At 31.3% G+C, this 19,882-nt stretch overlaps 1 protein-coding gene and 1 long non-coding RNA gene across 2 annotated transcripts in view; one reads left to right on the plus strand and one right to left on the minus strand.

Annotated features, from left to right (window-relative positions):
- Nucleotides 1-7,362: 7,362 nt before the first annotated feature.
- Nucleotides 7,363-19,882, minus strand: part of LOC106462091 (serine-enriched protein-like) — a 35,215-nt gene continuing 22,695 nt past the window's right edge. The window contains exon 7 of the mRNA XM_022389231.1: nt 7,363-7,597. The gene's annotated coding sequence lies outside the window, so the exon portion shown is untranslated. The remainder of the gene's footprint in view (nt 7,598-19,882) is intronic.
- Nucleotides 8,840-18,340, plus strand: LOC111086430. The gene is made up of 3 exons (XR_002611149.1): nt 8,840-12,481; nt 14,967-15,075; nt 17,746-18,340. It is a non-coding gene; the product is annotated as an uncharacterized LOC111086430 (long non-coding RNA).

Below are 19,882 nucleotides of genomic sequence, written 5' to 3' on the forward strand. Positions count from 1 at the left end.
ACTCTGAACCCTTTCCAACGATTCAATGTATATTTTAAGAACTGTAGAAAAACAAATACTGATTTCTAAAGGTGTTAGTATCTGGAAAATATTTTTGTCAAACATATGTTTCATTACCTGGAAAATTGGGAACTTTTGAAATGTGCTCCCCAGTGGCATGGCGGTATGTCTGCAAACTTACAATGCTAGAAACTGGGTTATTTTGATACCCATGGTGAGCAGAGCACAGATAGCTCATTGTGTAGCTTTGTGCTTAATTACAAACAAAAAAACTTTTCAACTGCTTTAAAATATCATTATATTTTATGTATATATATATAAGTAACTGCTCGTATTTTCTTAATAAAATTGTCATTAAAATGTCATGGAACTTGGATACTGTACAAGTATCATTTTCAGTTGCCAATAAAGAACAAACATAATTCCATGGTATGACAAAAGCTTGAAGCATGGATATTTGTTTTTCTTCTAAAGAATATTGTTAATTTTTACACTTACCTTTTAGTACCACACTTCACAAAGAAAACAGAATTATTGAAGAATGTAAATAAGTTTACTTTCGTAATGAACATTTTAGCTTGTCCCAGTTACAGCTGTAACATGATTGTAAAATACAAGTGACCCAGAAATAGATAGGTATAACATTTATTACAAAAGCTCTATAAAAAAGAGTAACTGTAATAGTTTGCTAACTTAGTTGTTTTGTTAAAACTATTATAGACACAGATAGGTAGTTAACTTGAACTTCATAGGTTTCATACAAGATCAACCTAGAAATCATTGAAACTTTGAATTTAACAGTTTTACTTAAATTGCCTACAGCATCAATTCATGTTTGTTTTACATTTTTCAGTTTTTACTCCTACAAATTCATGATTATAAATTAACAAGTATACTGAATGTTCATTTCTACTTAGAAGTAACTGTAAGTAAATTGGTGTGCTAGTACCATTATTCAGGTACATACAGAGTTTGCTAAACAATAATTTGTAAAATATTCCATCTAGATGCACTAACAAGTACTACATAATATAATAAACATTTTCTTGGTATGTTGAGTTTCTTTTCCATACATGTTGAATCTGTCTTAAATTGTAAAAGAAAGAGATTAATGTTCCAAAATTATAACAGAAAAATTGTTTTAGTATTTTGAAGATTTCTTATGAATGCAACATTTATAAGATTTAATTCAGTTTTAAACTATGTGACCAAAATAGCAATAATCATCAAATAACACTGTGCTGTCTAAAGTAGTGTTTGGGTACAGTTAGTCCTTGTATGAAAGCTGACACAATATTATACTGCAATATTTATTACCTAAAAAACAACTAGTCTAATTTCAGCTTAAAGAATTGCATAAAACTATTGTAACTTTTTGTCATTCATGTCAAACTGTTTTGTAATTAAGGTTTTTGATATTTCACATTTTAAGACAGCTTCTAGTGAATGTAGAATGCTTTGAGACAGAATAATGTTTAGTAAGTTGTTATGCTTAAAAAAAAGAAAGCTACTTGTAGTAAAAACACAACTAATATATATTCTGTAATCTTTTTTCTGAAAGATTATTGTTATTAATTGTTCATTAACCCTTTGAATGCTATAATCAGATTTATTCAACTTGACATTTATAGCCATTTGGTGCGACAAGTGGATTTACCCCACAGTGTCACAAAAACTCCAGAATTTTTGGCACAAGACTTCATTGTGGGTCTGATACATGTGTCAGTAGCTTTCCATTAGAATCCATGGTAGATCAGTGGTTAAAATGGGATTTTGGAAGTGTGGGAACTCCCTTTTGTAGTAGCAGCATGGTACAACAGAGGGTATACATACCACGAGAAAATTCCAATGTTAAATGGAGCCATCTTGTACATTATTTATAATTACAGCAGAAATTTAAATAACCCAGTTTGTTTGAGAGTTGAACACAAATATTTTATGGAGCAATGAAGTGAAATAAAGTAGAAGACCAGGAACACTAATGGTATGATTCCTCAAGAGGCAAAAAGCTGTTCTGCCCAAAATTAACCCCTGTGGTGGATATTTCTCATCAACAATGATTCAAGTGCTGCTTCTAGTCAGTAGTTGTTAGGTCTTTCCTTTGGAGGATAGGACCATATGAAATTGGAGTAAACTGAATACCCGAAAAGATAAATGGTGGTAGCCAGCCTAAGAAGAGTGATTGAAATCCCAGGTTTATTCTATGTAATTTTAAGCTCAAAAACTTCTTCACTACAATTATTATTATTTTCACAAGGTGCACAATAAGACCATTGTAAGAAACAAAGGGTATTTTGGCTGCATGAAAGTTCAATATTAATTATCTTCTTTTCCTGGAAGGTATTCATAGCTCCAAAAGTATTGAGTGATACTTCTAAAATTGAAGTACAGGAGTTACAGCTACATATATCATGGAAAAAATCACACAGTGGTAGGCATTTAAAATAGTTAAGGATTAATATAGAATAAAGTTATGGAACTGGCTTTAAACTAGTATGTTTTGACAAGCACCACCTTCGTAAATTGTTGGCAAGCAATGAGGGAAAAAAATAGTCCTCACAACCAACTTACGCCTAGTTCAGACTCTCAAACTAACTGTTTTTCAGAATAAGTATGACAATTCATGTAGATGGGGGTGCAACTGTGATGTTCTATAAATGTATGCAGAATATATTTTTAGATCCATTGGTATGGTTTGGACACTTCTGTCAAAGATATTACTCATCCAATTTACTCCCCATGGCGTGTTTGCCCTGGGCTCTTAAAATAGTTACTGTTACATAATACCAAATACTGAAAAGTGGCATCAAACACTCTTTTCTTCACTTGTGGTAATTCTTTGTTGCTGTGAAATATCATCTTAGTCAACCAAGCTAATGGTGATATCACCTTTCTATATACCAATGAAAAAGTATTATTAACTATTTTTATAAATAATGGAAAGCCTAGATATTATATTCAACAAATATGACACCAAGTTATTAGTACAAAGAACTAGATAATAACAATTCACCATCTTTAGCACATGCAAAAGACTGAAATTTGAAGTTGATGCCCATCAATGTTGAGTTAATGTAACTTTCTGTCAGTTCTAGAGCCTAATGTTAATAATCATACTAAGACATATTTGTTTCAATATATGTGAACAATATACTCATCTCTGGCAGTGCTTTTAAAGGACCCTCTGTAACCTGAACAAAATACTATACTAGTTAGGCCAGGCTATGTATAAGCACGAAACACTGACTGGCACTACCACGAGAATATATTCAGTTGTGATGGTATGAGAATTAACTGCAAGAAATGCATCAGTACAAAATATTTATTAGTTATGGCCTACTTGCAAATAATGCATCCTAACTACATATGCAAATATGGATCTAAAAGAAATGTCATCATAATTGAAGAGAGACGTGATCTTACACTTATACTGTAAGCTATCCTTTAAAAATTGCTGAAAAACCTGTAGTCAGGTGCCACTGTAACCATAGATGGAGTTTAAGGAGGAGCAAGCAGCAGCAGACTAACTACTGCATAGGAATTGAGTATAAAAATAAATGGATGACAAAGACTACACTTTGGAACATTTGAGAAACCAGCATTGATTCAAAGGAATGATGTTTTATTAACCAGAATTCAAAATAGGAGGCCATGCAATAAAATAAATATTACACAACAGCTTGCTAGAACACCCTTGAAAAGAATAACTATGAACGTTATAGAACCATTATCTGTGTCATTTAAGAAACAACTAGCCCTGCCAAGAAAATCTGGTCAATTAGTCATAAAATGGAGATCCAAATATTCACTGTTCTAATACAGTGTGGCACTATTCTTGACCTGAATAAATGCAGTTATTGTCCGAGGTATGCATTTAAATATATTCTGACCAGTATCTGGTGCATTTTGTCGAATGTTATCTTTGAATTCCATCTAACTGTTGCTGCTGAAAGGTTGTGATCTAACCTAATCAGTTAATCTCTCCATACAATCCGAAAGATGACCCGTAGGACTAATATCTGGGGTGTAGTTGAAGCATTCGAGACAAATATTGTTACTTTCAAACATGGCATGTGTTGCATAATTCCATAAAAATAGCAATTGGTAATTAAATGTCAAGATTATAGCATTGAGAAGTTTTACATAAAACAAAGCAATCTTTAAGAGTCTTGATGTAAAGGCATGCTTATCCTAGCCCTTTTCAAGGAGAATACATTTTGTAAACCTTATAAATGATGCTCAATCACAAAAGGCTACAATGATTATAATAATGTTGCTGTGAACTTGTTGCAAAGACTATTTCCAGAAATCTTTTACAACTCTTAAAAAGTAAAAACTTGCCTTGGATGAGGTACTATACAAAGTTTCAATACCTTTGAATGGTCTCGTACATAATAACTCCTGCATGCCCAAGGACTGATACTGCTTAACATATCTGTGTACTGGATATAAGCAGCCTAGAGATTCTCATCTTGTTAAATTCACTCACTTCAGACATCTTGAACACAAACACAATATTCAAATATGAGTTCGAACCACTTCATGTGAGCTTTCGATCCTCACTTAGGTCATCTTTGGAAAACCAGTAAACTTGAATTCACAAAATTGAAATACATTCATAACACCACATGTATAGATTTTTAATAACAAAGGAACTACAGAGTTCTCTTTGTGATATAAGAATGAATTTTTGGTGTGGAATGTCCATTCACCTGAAGAACTTGGAATTACAATTTTCTGAGGAGTACCTGGTTGTAGTGCTTATCCATATACTTGCTAGCAAATGAGATCCCTCAACTTATGCATGTTCTTTTATCCTTTCTTCTAGGCAGCACTTTGTACTGCCCATATACATCAGATTACATTTCACACACACACCTGAATGCTTACACTACTCCTGATCCTTGAAGGTAGGATATTATCTCTTTGAAAGAGAAGACATTTTCCAGTCTTAAAGATTTTAAAATTGTCCTAAATTGAACTTTAAAATGTTCCAAAATTGCTTTCTTTGTTTCATACTGTAAGTTCCCATGCATTATATTACTAATGTTTGGAGGAAATTTCTGCACACTGGAGGGTTGTTTGAGTTATTGATATAACTTTCAACTGTATCATCTACAAGTTTAATCTGACACTCATCTTCTACCTAGTATTTGTATTTCAACTCAGTTAGTTGGAGCCCATTGTTATATGATCAAGGGGTATATGGATACTTCTGATAAGGTAATGTTTTTGAACTAGTGGGTTTTCACAAAATGGGCCGAGACTTTTGCACTACCTGATTGCATTGCATTAGTCAGATTTGTAGAGCCACATGAATTATACACAGTTTGCTAAGTTCCTTAATCAAGACCAAGAAAATTTAAATAACCAATTATAATATGTTGTAAATGCTTACAAGGTAATTGAGTAATTAAGGGAATAAGTTGCCTAACCTTAAAATCTTATCATTCTTCTTTAATTGTGGGTTGGAAGAAAGATATTATCTTTTCTTCTGGAATTGAGTGGTTCTGCTCCATTCTTTTATTTCTTATATCACTTGCCAGAAAGGTATTAATTTCTTTGATTTGAATTTTCAGACCTAATAAGTTAGTTTCTAAGGTTAAAAGGAATCCATAAATTTTTTGGGCTTTCTGGAAGGTTAACCTCAGTTGGGAATTATTTGTCCTATTCAAACTGAATATTTCCTGTGAAAGTGAATACTCATCCAAATATTCATATGACCAAGGTCCTCATATCCTTCCATTATTCTGGTCTCTTATTCTAGAACCCTGGATTTTTAATAGCAGATGCTTACATTAGGGCAAGTGGTTTCTGTCTCCGTATTTTTATTCTCCTCCATCATCCCCCTGTTAGGATTTATTGTTGGATGTTTTCCCATTACACTGCAGAATTACTTCCAGGTTGTATGGTTGTTAACATTTCCTTTTCAGTCATTAGCAATTTTAATAAAATTGAATTAGTTAACATCAAGCAGAAGATCTGTTTTGTCCCTGTCCTGTAATTTGGTATTGCTTGATTCGTATTATTATTTAATCCTTTATACATGAGCCTTTAACACAACATGCACTGTATTTGTAAAGTTTCATACATTTTGTTTCTTGACTATTCCTTTCTCAAGGAAGTTGGGCAGCTTTTCTACCTAGTTCACACAGAGTCAGTCTAAGGTGCTTATTGCAAACTATAAGTTCCCTATGATTGTACTAGAAAAATAACTTTTTTGTTTTAAGTGAGATTATGATCTTTATATAAAAATTTTTTTTAACACGTCCTTCAGGAGCCAAGGTGTGTCTTTACACTACAATTTGTTGAATATTAAAAGTAAGTTCAATCCAGAAACTCCCAAAGAGGGTGGTTTTGGACTTATCTTTTCGAGACAAGTTTTCATTTATTAATTGATAAATTTTTAAGTGAAATACAGCATCCTCATATCTCCATACTAGCTAGTACTAAGGTCTACCTGCTGGGAGTAAATTCAGTATATATCAATAAAGCCACATTCTCAGCATCATTAATTAAGCAACTGCCAATGTTTTATGCTTCTGCTATCACTTTTTTATTTTTAGCTTTCAATTAAGATACGAAAGATTTCACCTGCAAGTTGGTAGGGAAGGTTGAAGCATCACGATAGTCAGCAGTAGGATGAATAGACAGGAACACTTTAAAAGCAGCTACAGGCATAATATTGTATTCAGCTTCCTGCACAATATTTACCAAGATGGTTCTATGGTTCCCGAATACCTCTGCATGTCATTTGAGAATTCCATGCTTTTTGTGCTTGGCCATTAAGCTCATGATGCACTAATGGATTTCAATCACCTTACCACTTTTCACAGCCCCAGTGCTAAAAGAGTGCAGGAAATGTCTTCTTTTTAGCCAATAAAAATGTCCAAAAAATTTCAGTTCAAATTAAAAAAAAAACTGGATTGGTAGTTTTTTTTTAACAAAAATGTCCCCCACTGGCTCGTAAGGGGTCTGTTAATACGTACATTCTGGGATATGTCTTACAGGAAAAATACATGTTTTTTTGGCAGTGGCTGCTCAATATTCATAGGAAGACATATATTTGTAGTTGTGTATAAGGACCACCATATGTATCTTTTCACTGATATACATTTATGGTACTCCCATGCTAAATTGATTCTGCAAAAACTTACGTAGGTCCACTTTATAATGGGAGGATTGGCAGGATAAATTATGAAGTAAATCTAAATTTAACTACTAATTGAGTTCAAAATAAACAGGTTAGACATGATGAAGACAGTCTTTATTTATTCAGTAGACAAAAACAAAGTATGCATGCTTTCTTTCTGGACAGTGCCTGCTACAAGATTTGTGAATTGATCAACAGGTTTTCTTCCTTCCAGATGTCTTCCCATCAACTGACTTGCTTAATTTCCTTTGTAGCAATGCTTCTTACTTAATGGGAAATGTCAAGTTTACACATAGAGACTAACACTACCCACATGACTGGACATTCTCATTCAACATGGGGAGGTCGTAAACTCTTGATATCATCTGCTCCACTGCTGTCATTGACCTTCTTCTACAATGTGTAATTTTACAACAATATTCCCTGCAGGTGGAGAAGGTATCTCTAGAGAAAAATAAAGGCCGTTTGAATGAAGTTACAGGTTTTATGGACTTTTGTTATGCAAAAACTACATAGACTCGGAGTAAACAATTTTTTTTAAGTTCTCCATTAAGATTACAAGGTAGAAAACATGTGGTATGTCTGCAGACCACAAATATACAGTTTGTTGCTTGCATTCAGGTTCCATCTTGAACTTAAAAATATTTCTAAATTGTTTTTTTCCTTTACTATATAGTTTCCTAAACCAGTGGTTCTCAACCTTTTGCATCAAATGTCCCACCAACCATTTTGTCAAAAAACATTAATCCCACCACGATAAAAATCACACTTTTTCCAAGAAGTATATTTTTATTTACACGCATTTTAGTTTTATATTAATCATTAATGGAAATTTTAAAGACATTAAAAATTGCAATAATTTTGTTGAGAGTAAGTTTTATTGCTATAATTATATATAAAAAAAATTCTATTAGCAGAAATGAAATAATTAGTCATTAGTGAAAAGTCTGTGGTTGCATTTCATTGGCATGCATATTCTTAGGGTAATGTTTGAAGTAGTGACTCAAAAAGTTGCATTGAGTTGAAGATGGTTTCTTTCCTTCATTTTTATAATTGCCATGGTAGAGAAGGCTCACTCATAAAAGTATGTGGAAGAAAAGGGTAGTAGTTTCTTAATGACTTTTAGCCAAGTTGTCCTGAACAACTAGGTTACTTAAAGTTCTCACTTTTTTGCATTTTGTAGTTTACCTTCATTAATTCAAATTTGTCAAGTTGTGGAAGTGGAATGCTTATAGATGATCACCAATCACTGAATTGACACTAACTTTGTCTCAGTCATTAAATCTGTGGTTAGATACAATACCTCCAGTGTTCAACAGATTCAGTTGTTTGTGTTTTTGTTCATGAGGGCTAGTTTCGCTATGTGTTCCTAATTTATAAGTGACAGACTAGAGTGAAGGCAGCTAGTCAACACCATCCACCAACAGTTCTAGGCCTACTCTTTACTAATGAACAATGGGATTAACAGTAACATTATAAAGCCTCCATGGCTGAAATGGTGAGCATGTTTGTTGATGGGATTTGGACTTCTGACCCTCAGATTGCAAGTTGACCTTCCTAACCACAAGGCTATGTCAGGGCTAAGAAAAAAACAAGAGACTTGGTACAATAATAATGAAGTTAATACCACCTGTCTAAATTATCCATTTTATTTTGATGAAATTTATATATTCTCTATTTTATTGCTAAGTATTTAAGCTACTTGTTTTGTTAATTTGAATCAAGTAAGTTTTAAAATGATGAGTAGTTTTTAGTTATTGTGAGTATCCCTAGTTATTTCATTATCATCATATCCTGTTACTTCTACAGAATCTCCAAAGTATTTTTAACATTTCTGTCACTTTGTTTTTGGTTAACTACATGTAGATTGAAAGAAAACTCTTCTATTCTTTATTTTAGCTAATACACATGAGTTTATTGTTTTAGGACTGTTTACAAATAGGTAAATACTATACAAGTCCAGCAGTTTGTGCACAGCCATAATACAACAGTGATACAAAAATACTTCCATACAGAGACATTTAACCTCATGAAATAGAATACAGTAAAGAACTCATTTTTTAAATTTTAATTGCTCAGTTACATTTTAACAACAGTTGTACATATGCTTGCTTGATACTTAAGCCTGTTATCAATAAATAATTACAATAAAACTTTAATTTATTAATTTAAAATAATTATAATTTGATAACAATTAAAAATTCGATAAACTTAGATATTGTTCAACTCTACATAAAAGTTTGTAACCTGTCGAGTAACACTGCTAGTTAAACATTACACGTGTATATCAATTAATAGCTCAAAGTTTTTGAAACTAACTACTGAAATACCCCACATCTTGGCCATTTCTTAATCTAAGGTAAACATACATTTTCTGATGAGGTGGTTGACACACCTAAACACTCAAAGAAATCATTATTCATTTAATAATAGTTAATTTGAAAAGTGGAAATCAAAAAAGCCTCATCTGATTGACGAGAATAAAAATAAATAAATTCTTTATTAAGTTGCAATCATAACTAATTGTAAACATATATATAAAAAAAATCACTCTCCAATAAAGTCTTGTCTTAACTCTTTAAAACTAGTCAAGTAAAAATAATAAGTTTCTTTTTAAAGCACATATATATATGTAAAATTCAGCTAACTAAGCTAAAAAAGTGTTGCATATAGAGGATCAGAGAAATCAAATTGGGGCTCATACTGTGATGTACAAATACTAAAATGTATCCTCCTATGAAAGTTATATGTTAAGACTGTTCATACATTAAAATTAGAAAGAAGACAAATGTGTATCTACACTTTCTGTGCTTTACAGAGTTCTCTTATGATAGACATTAATATTTTACAATGACAAAGAAGACATTATATTTTTGCCTAGTTTCAGAAAATATCTCATGCTGAGAATATAAATGAAATCAGTTTTAAAGCGTACAGAATTACCACTATGTGAAAAAATATTTCCAGCACTTTAATAACTTCAACAAATTTATTAATTTTTTGGCAATTACTACATCTATAATTTATAAAACTCTTGCCATTGAACAGTTGTAACACGTTCACAACAAATACAGATATACACACACACACACACACACACACCACAAAACAGCAGATTTATATATTCCAATGAATATTTATAACTTACCAATTGTTAGTAGTCCACAACACCAATAAAACATCAATTATTACAGTGTGATATGTATTAAAAGCCTGAACAAAATAACATAATTAGATTGGAATACTCTTGCTCCATGTCAAATACAAATGAAAATTTTGGAATGAGCACAAACCAAACTTTTTTCATACTAGCTGTCTCATATAGCTTATCTTCATATGGATTTATTGCCTTTTTAAAATACAACCTTGTATTTTCATATTGTATTCTAAGTTGTGTGCATTCTAGATCAAAGGAATGGATGTAAAACTAAGGATAAGGATGATAATTTTAATTTTAGGCATGATGAAAAATGTTTTGAGGCTTCTTTGCTATTTCATACATACTTCTGAGTGCACTGATCCTTACATAGGAAAGCCTTAAGAGCAGGAAGATAAAAAGCACTGACAAATTTCTTAAGTTGTCCAACATGTTTACTGTTGTTTTAGTGATGGTCTTAACTACGTGTAATCAGTCGATTTCAATCAATTGTTCTTAAGAAAATAACTAAAAACAAAAAAGAACACAGGTTTTTTAATATTGTTTAGTTGATAACTGAAAGGGGTGTTTTTGGACATCTTTACAGTATTGAACAATTAATTAATAGTGAAAATGTGTGGTAGGGTTATGTTTATACTACTAGAAAAGTCTACACAAATGTAGGGTTTGTTAATATTGAAAATACAAATAACTTTGACCTACAAAGGCATTAGATATGAATTATATATAAGAATTCTTGTTAAAGAAATATGTGAAGAAAAACCTTATAAATTTAGCTGAAAATCTGAATATCCTCAAATTCTCTTTAATAACAAAAGACTATAAAGTTATATGTATATCTAATATTAAAACCAATCCATTTTCATCACCTAAATTAACATACAGCTTCACTGGGTTACAATACACTGATAAGAGTTGACACATTCATCTTTTGCATGAAATTTGAAAATTTGTTTCATGAACTTGATTGAAATGACTTTGGCTTACATATGTCATAGAAATTTTAGATTAAAAAACACAGAGAAAATGTTCAGAGAAACAGGCACCAAGAACTGTATCTAAGTGATGCTAATGAAATTATAAGTTCTTAAGATAAGTGAGAAATCTAAAAACAAAAAGCATCACTTGTGTAGCCAGAAATTCAGTTAGAACATCTCACAGGGTTACCATCTTATTCCTCATGTTAAGATGATGATAACAGCTAAGTAAGGCATTTTTAAAAGTAGAACAGTAGTCATTAATATGACTTTGAAAAAAGAAAATGAACTCGAATAAGATTCAGAAACATGCACATACATGATGTAATTGTGTTGAATACCTAATAGTACATTGCATAGTACATTACTGTAACACACATTACAGAAGTTAGGATTTCAGATATATTTTTCTGAAGTACAGGAGTTTTCTAAAACGCTGCTCTACAGTATTAGAAAATGCTTCTTTATGAATACTTTTAATCATAAATCCACAATAAAGGCATACATACCTAAACCAACCTTGATGCGTAGCTGTGGTCTTTAATTACGAACAACTTAATAGGACATGAATGAGCAAATAATTTAAAAAAAAGTTGTATTGGAAGAAATAAAATTAAAAAACAGAAATATTATCATCAAAAAGAAGCTGCAGTAAAGATGATAACAATAACATATGGGAGTAATTCCTTCCATAGGTCCATAACTATGTCAAGTCACCACAGTTTAAATACAGCTAAGCTACAGAGATATGGGGAAAAAAAAAAGAAGAGATAACCAGATGGTATCTGAATTTGAGTTTTTTGCTTGTTTTTGTATTTATGGCAAAACTACTAAGACTATCACTAATATTGAACAACTGACCAAAGGGAGGACAGCTGGTAAACAGCACTCTACCACCAATACTAAACGATTGATTGTAACTCTTATAATGCACCCACAGTTTAAAGTGCAGGGAATATTTTGTGGTATCACATGGATTTGAACATGGCTTGCCAGCTCCAAAATCCATAGCTGTACCACAGGGCTAACTCGCACCTAAACCAGAATGTGCATGTTGAGAATAGTTATAAGTCTATGTTTTGGCAAGCGATAGGATATGTACTTGACATTAATTTTGATCACAATATTCTTGATTTCCAGAGAATAAGACTGATTTCTTTTCAGGATACTTCACTCATCACAACCAGTCATTAGGTATGGGTACCCTTTTTGGTGTTCTCTATTGTGAATAAGACAAATTATAATATAAAAAAATAAAGACAATAATGAAAATGCAGTAGTTTGTTTTAAACTTTTTCCCCCACTAAATGGTAAAGTGTGGCAAATGTAACATTCCTATCTAAAATAAAATAAAATGATAAATATGTAATCAAGCATATATTTGTGTTAAAATAAACAACTAGACTAAATTTCACTCTGAACTATAAGCTGAAGGTATTGTGTATATATTTACCATTCTGTATGTGACTCTAAACAAACCTTTAGATTTTAAGATTGATTTATTTTTTTCTTACAGAATCTTTCCACTTGTACAAAACCACTGAAATTTAAGTATCTTCCTGAAAAGTTAATGGGAATCAGTTACATCTAAAATAAAATAGATATCTTACTTAACTGAATAAAAAGAAGCAAAAGAAATGATAATGCATAAAGATACAAATTCTTGTTTTCCTGAATCTTACAAGGTAACAATACCTAAATTCATATTTGATCAATCGATCAGAATTTGGGTATGTGAGTATACTTTTGATTCAAAGACTACTGTTATGCATGCTATTTTCATCTATCTTCAGGAAAAGTAGTAGGTAGCATTTGCTGCTCTCATGCACTCCCAGTAAATCAAACATCTTTGTGCATTTAGATAAAATAAATTCCAACTGATATCATAATTGTGAACTGCAAAGCATGCTAAATAAAGACAAAGTTTAAACATGTATGTGCTAGCACAGACCCACAAAACATTTGCAGTCAAATTAGTATTACTTAAGCCTTTATTAAGTACAGCCTATATTCAATATTAGTTAAGCCTTTATTAAGTACAGCCTATATTCGAGAAAAAGATAAGTTAACACTAACCTGTGTACATGTTTTGCTTTAGTTTAGATAGGGCTAAACTTTACCATACATAATACTATCAATAAATAAACATATAATGTTATTATATGACCCAACATTAGACCTTTTTAAAACTTTGATAAGCTTTTAATTTGTTGTTGTACAAAATGTCTACGAAAATATATTTACATCCGTTGAAGTGTGCTCGCATTTACATTTAGACAGTAAGGTGAGCACACATTTTCTGGACAGACAAAAACTGAATATTATTATAACAGATACCTATATAAACCTAAAAGCATTCTGTACATACCTTATATTTGTATATCTAAATAAAATATGATGGCTCTCAAGAATAAAATTTAGGTAAAAAATTAATTTCATTTTTAGCATATGAAAAAGCTGGCCATTTTTCTTTACGAAATTGCACAAACAGCTCTAAGGAAATTGTTCTTAAATCTAAAGGCAACTGAAAACATTCTACACTCTTATAGTAAACAAGAACTGATCCTTATTAGTTGTGCTGATTTTAAAGGTATTGATAAATCTTACCTGTAGGTTTAACACATTCACCTAAATAATAAAACAAAAAGGTACAGGTTTCATTACAGTGATATATATAGAACGTTTATAAGGCAATAGATTTATTGCAAACAAAATGAGGTAAAACACGCAAGTTGTGTACTTATAATACCATAATTTTGAAACATTTCCTTTACCAGTACTCATTCACTATTACAAGAGTCACTCAAACACTACTCATTTGTCCTATAAAGGTAAATTAACAGTTCACATCATATAGCTACGAGATAATGAATTAAGGTTCTATTGAATATGGAGCTCATAAAACTGTACAAGTAACTAGGAAACTTGCATTTAACCAAACATTCATGTTTTAAGATGTTTAAAATTTGAAGCTTTATTACTCCCAAGAAGTAACATTGATTGCAAGTGTGTCAGTATACATTTATGAATTTTCACTACTATAGTAAAAATACTTTGTTTATATTTTAGAACAAAATAGATTATAAAATATGTGGTAATACTTTATTTATCTAAACCTAAAAAGTATGTATACTATTTATATCTTGTTGTTGTTATAGAATTTCACAAACCATGACCAATGGGCCAGTTACGTGCTGTAACTGACTACTCTTATTTAATATTTTAATAGTATACTTTATCTTTTCAGCACCATATTTTAAACATTAACTTAGTTGGCTCCTTTTATTTTATTTTTTTACGTACATTTTATATATGTACAGTTTATTTGTATTACCTGTATATCAATACATACAGCAATCTCTTACACTTTTTTTTAAAAACATCTATTTATCACCAATTCCTATGATTTATACATACACATATACTCCTGTAACTATCAGGATTCGAAATGGAAAGTGTTAGAGGATATTTAAAACCAATTCTCATACTTTCAAGATGTATTAGTTACAAATGCATCATACTTTTCAGGTATGAAGAGTTTAAAGTTTTCACTAAAGTAGCGTCGAACAGTTTAACTATAAATTTATTATAAATTCAAACTCTTGTTTAAATTTTATGTAATTTCATTTTTCATTGTATGTTATTATAAAATTAAGTCTTAGTACATACTTTTCTATAGAAAACCCGTTGCAGCGGATTCGCTACCCGACTTGCATGTGAAAAGACTTGCCCTTGAAGCACTTTGATGCTGTGACTGGTATCCGAAATAATTTGGGCCATTTTCATAGGTAATGTTTTCTTATATTTCTCTCTCTTTCTATTTGATGTGGTGTATTTTAAAGTGGCAGCAATTTACATCTGTCAGAGCATGAGAGCAGCACAAATGGCCAAGCATCTTGGTTGTAACCTTGGATGAATCTATTTGATTAATAACATCAAGGCTGTAAAGGAATATGGATTCTCTTAGTACCTACAGCAGAAACCAGGACAGAAAAGCTGTAGTACCTGTAAGCCAGCAGAAGGACTTTTCAGTCAGGTACAGTGACTTTGATCAGTTTCTGTGAGCAGAACTTCAGCACCATAAACAGCTATGGTGATCAGCCAATAAGGAGGATTAACTGACTTGAAATAGATGAAACTACATTAGGATACAATAGATAATCACGGTCCATTTTAGCTGCAGATTTGCTAATGCTCATCTCCTGAAATGAAAGCAAGACCTTTTCACTCTCTCAGGTGAAGCAGTTCATTTCCAAATGATTATTCACTAGCCCCTAAGAAGCCAGATGTAAATCTTAAAAGGCTGTTCTGAAATGTGTTAAGTGTGGACTACCAGGAAAATCTGAAGAGCTACATCAGATTTTCTATTTTGTAGCCAAAAGAAAAAAACAACAACTTCCTAACTTAAAGATTCCTGAAAATATATAAGCCTGAAATAGTTAAACTATGGAACAGGTCACCCAAATCACACTAAGTTATAGCTTGTGGCCATGCTACACCTGCCACTTCACCCATCATATTTCAATGCAAAAAGATAAAGTATTAGTGAGAACTATTCCACATAAACAGATTATTTCAACAAGTTAAGTCAAGTCAGTTAAGCTGTGCATCATCACATGTGAGTAAAAGATGTCAGATTTTTAACAGCAACTGTCTCCAGTCACTAGATATGAGATGGTGACACAGGGGACCTTAGGGTGTAACAGAGAAGTTAGCTGCTATGGCTTCAACACAGAGACAGGTGACCAATTCATGCATTTCAGTGGAGCCACCTGCACTTTGGTTTACATCCAACTCAAACTGAAGGACAGTCTAATTACTCATTCACAAACTACTTAAGTGTCAGTGTGGATAGTAGATAAACAGTAATCTCAACTGGATATGGCAGCTACAGTGCTACAATAGGAGATGAAAGGAGGCCAATTACAGCTTCTACACTTGCAGTTTTTAAAACCACCAGGTAAGGAATTGTCTTTACAACAGTCAAGGACCAGAATACTTTTTTGTTTGCAACGTACAAGACAACTTTAAAATGCCAAAACAAGTAAACAACCAATTGTTCGAGCACACAGAGAGAATTTTATTAGAGCAATATAATACTTTTAAGGAGAGCTGATCTACGATTATAGGCTCAAAAAATCTAATATATACCAGTAAAGGAGCTCTCTTGATGGCTACTGTAGCCACTAGGACATCACTCAACACGAAAATATGCTATGATGTCCTCTACAAACTTTTATCTATTCAAAAGCAGGGGACAAAGAAGCTTAATTTAAACTGCACCTATGGAACACATCAGTTCCAGGAACATTTAGGGCACTAAGGAGTATATTATCTGTTAGGTGAAAGCTTAGAAATACCCTCATATAGCCAAGTCTTGTTGCCAGAACTTCAAAGAAGAAGCAGAATGACTCAGAAATACCCTTATATAACAGTCTTGTTGCCAGAAATAAAAAAAGAAGCAGACTGACTCAGAAATACCCTCATATAGCCAAGTCTTGTTGCCAGAACTCCAAAAAAGAAGCAGACTGACTCAGAAATACCCTCATATAGCCAAGTCTTGTTGCCAGAACTCCAAAAAAGTAGCAGTATGACTCAGAAATACTCTTATATAGCCAAGTCTTGTTAATGTGCAGATTTTTAAGGATTCTACATCAAGTCTATTGTAGAGTTGTTTCTTTATTTACCTTAACTTCATAAGAGTAATACCTTAAATTCTATTTTTTCATGTTTTAATTTTGGTGAAAAATCTGTAGTGTGCTTTGGATAATTTTGGTATTACACATATTTTTGAATAACTTTGCAGTCAAATTACATTAAAGCTTATTTTAAGTTTATTTTCTAAATTTTTTATGAGCTGTAAGGAAATAAGAGAAGGGATAGTCATAACATACATATTCAAGGGTTTAACTGTAAATTTTGTTTGAAGTTTAACCTTTGTTTAAATTTAATATAGCTTTCTCTTTAAAATTAGTGTTTTGATTTATTATTTTACAAGCAAAGTTATTATTAGCTTAATTATCTCAACTGATGTCTAAAATGACAGAAACTGGTGTTTCACTATGTATTGCTTTAGATAGTTGTTAAGATTAAAATAAACATAACTGAGAAGTAATATTTAACCTACATTAAATAACAGATAACTGTTTTTGTATCCAAACAATACATATATATATATATACAAAGCTTGATTTAAAGCTACAATCCAGTGCACTATTTTTATCTTTTGTTATTCTTCCCTATAAAAAGCCAAGTTAGATAAACTAATATATTTAATACACTTCCATTAAGAATATTTCTTTAAAAAAATTTGGCATTTTACATGAATTCATTTTAGTCTGTGAAGCAGGCTTAGGTTACATTCAATGCATCACATAGGTAAGTCTACGTTTGCTTCTGCAGCCAAATGACAATAGAATTAGTTGATAAGATTACAATGTAGTATTTTTTTTTTTTAGGTGCCATATCACGTGTGTACATTGGAATTTTTATATGGACTGTACTATGAAATAACACATTTCAAACTTAAAACTGCGCACTTCCTTCCACTCAAGCAGAAGAATGGACAGTGAATGAGGCCCCTGCTCTTCAGCTGAATGTGTTGTGTTAAGTTTGTAGTTGTGGCCTGCTACTGTGTGGTGACCAAGAATATGAGGTTGTGTGATGATTTACGCAAGTTGTTAAAACTCAAAAGTAATAACATTTTGCTACTTACCGACATGTTGAATTCATATTTTAGTAATTATCAATGAGTTAGTTTATCAGCTTTAGAGTATATGCATGCATTTGAATTTTACTATGAAGTCTAATGTTACTGCTCAATTCTATAAAAAATAATGGAACTTACTTGATTCATAACATGGACAATTGTACACAGCAGCATCTTATGAAACATACAAGGGTTTTGGCTTGCCTTAATATTTTGTTAGCAAATATTCAATAATCAAAACTATATATTTTGATCCACTTAAATATATATTTATATATATAATTTTAGTGTTTTAACAAATTGCCAATACTTCATAGGAGAAATAGTTTATTTTATAAATTTACAGAAGCAGACTATTTTTCTGCATTCCTCATAAAAATACCATATATTTTTGCTTTTAAAGTTCCGAAAACAAATTACTGTTAAATCTGATTTGTAGTGTTACTCTAACAACAACTGCTCTATACTCACATCTAATTTTGCTGATCATAAACCTTAAAGGTAATAAACATTTTGTCATATGCATGATCCAGCAGAAAGTTTGTTTAGAAACTACAAGAACAAAGCATTTTTAAACTTCTAAAAAACACAATATTATCATCTCCACACACGTTTCTAAAATTTCTGTGTCACGTATCCACATTTACTCTCACATAACACATCATTGATGTTCTTAGAGCAAAAAATTTACGAAATTATTACGTTATTACAAAATAATGCAATGTGGGTGATTAATACATAATCTTTAGTGTTAACAAATGAATTTAGAAGTGTTTCTGAATAAATAAATAAATATATATATAACATTTTGTATCAAGCTATAAAGATAAAGTGTAGAACCGCAGTACAGTTTTTACAATATTTGTCATATTCTTACATCTTAAACATTTTTTTAAATCATGAAGGATGAGGATAAAGGGTTCACATTTGCATACTTTCCTCAAGTATAAATACTGAATACCAATACCTACTATGCTGTTAATAATGAAACAGCTTTTAAAATCATAGGGATGAGAGGGGTTCAAATTTGTATACTTGACCTGCAAGTATACTGAGTATCATTATAATTTTTTTTTTGGAAATTGCATTCCTGCTCCAAATGCAGAATAAAAGATTTTATGAAATTTTCCAAAGAGAAATTATAAACAAATGGATAATCAACCATGTAATTAGTGATTTTTGTATTCTGTAACGGGTGACAACTTTGAAAGTAGTATGATAAACACAGTAAATTCAGAGGCACGAAAACATTTAGCTAATAATTATCAGTTTAGTTTGTATGCAACATTGCAATGGACCAGCTTATTTTCCACCACTAAAATAAATCTACCTTATATACTGTTAACTATTAATAAAGTCAAGAATAAGGATTACATTTTTCATAATTGTTTCTTTTGTTTGTTTGTCTACTTCAGTGAATGTACCATTTTTAATTCTTTCCTTTTCATACTATAAATGCTTTTCTGAAAACTTAAGGAATGTTATCATGTCAACATAACTCAGTTCATAGGCTTATCAGACATCATCAATCATATTGTGATACTAATTCAATGGGTATTTCTATGCTTTCAAACATAAGTTACAGCACTAATTTTCTTCGTATTCAAGAGATTGTCAGACTAATTAATATAACAAATATTAAACCATACTCTGACATTATAAGTATTTTATAATGACATGTAAATTTGTTTTACATTTACCCTAAAAGTAACCCATAAATAAAGTATTAAATTATTTCATTTTCTTAAAAAAGTAAATTTAAATTTGTCATTTCTGAACTTCTACTGACCATACATGTAAAGACGTGTCTTTGTACTTGTACACTGCAAATAACTTCCACCATGTCTAGTTTTTTGGCAACTAAAATGTGTTTTCATGATGTAAAA

The sequence above is a fragment of the Limulus polyphemus genome, unplaced genomic scaffold, assembly GCF_000517525.1.
Source record: "Limulus polyphemus unplaced genomic scaffold, Limulus_polyphemus-2.1.2 Scaffold1091, whole genome shotgun sequence".
In the NCBI taxonomy this organism is placed as follows: domain Eukaryota; kingdom Metazoa; phylum Arthropoda; class Merostomata; order Xiphosura; family Limulidae; genus Limulus; species Limulus polyphemus.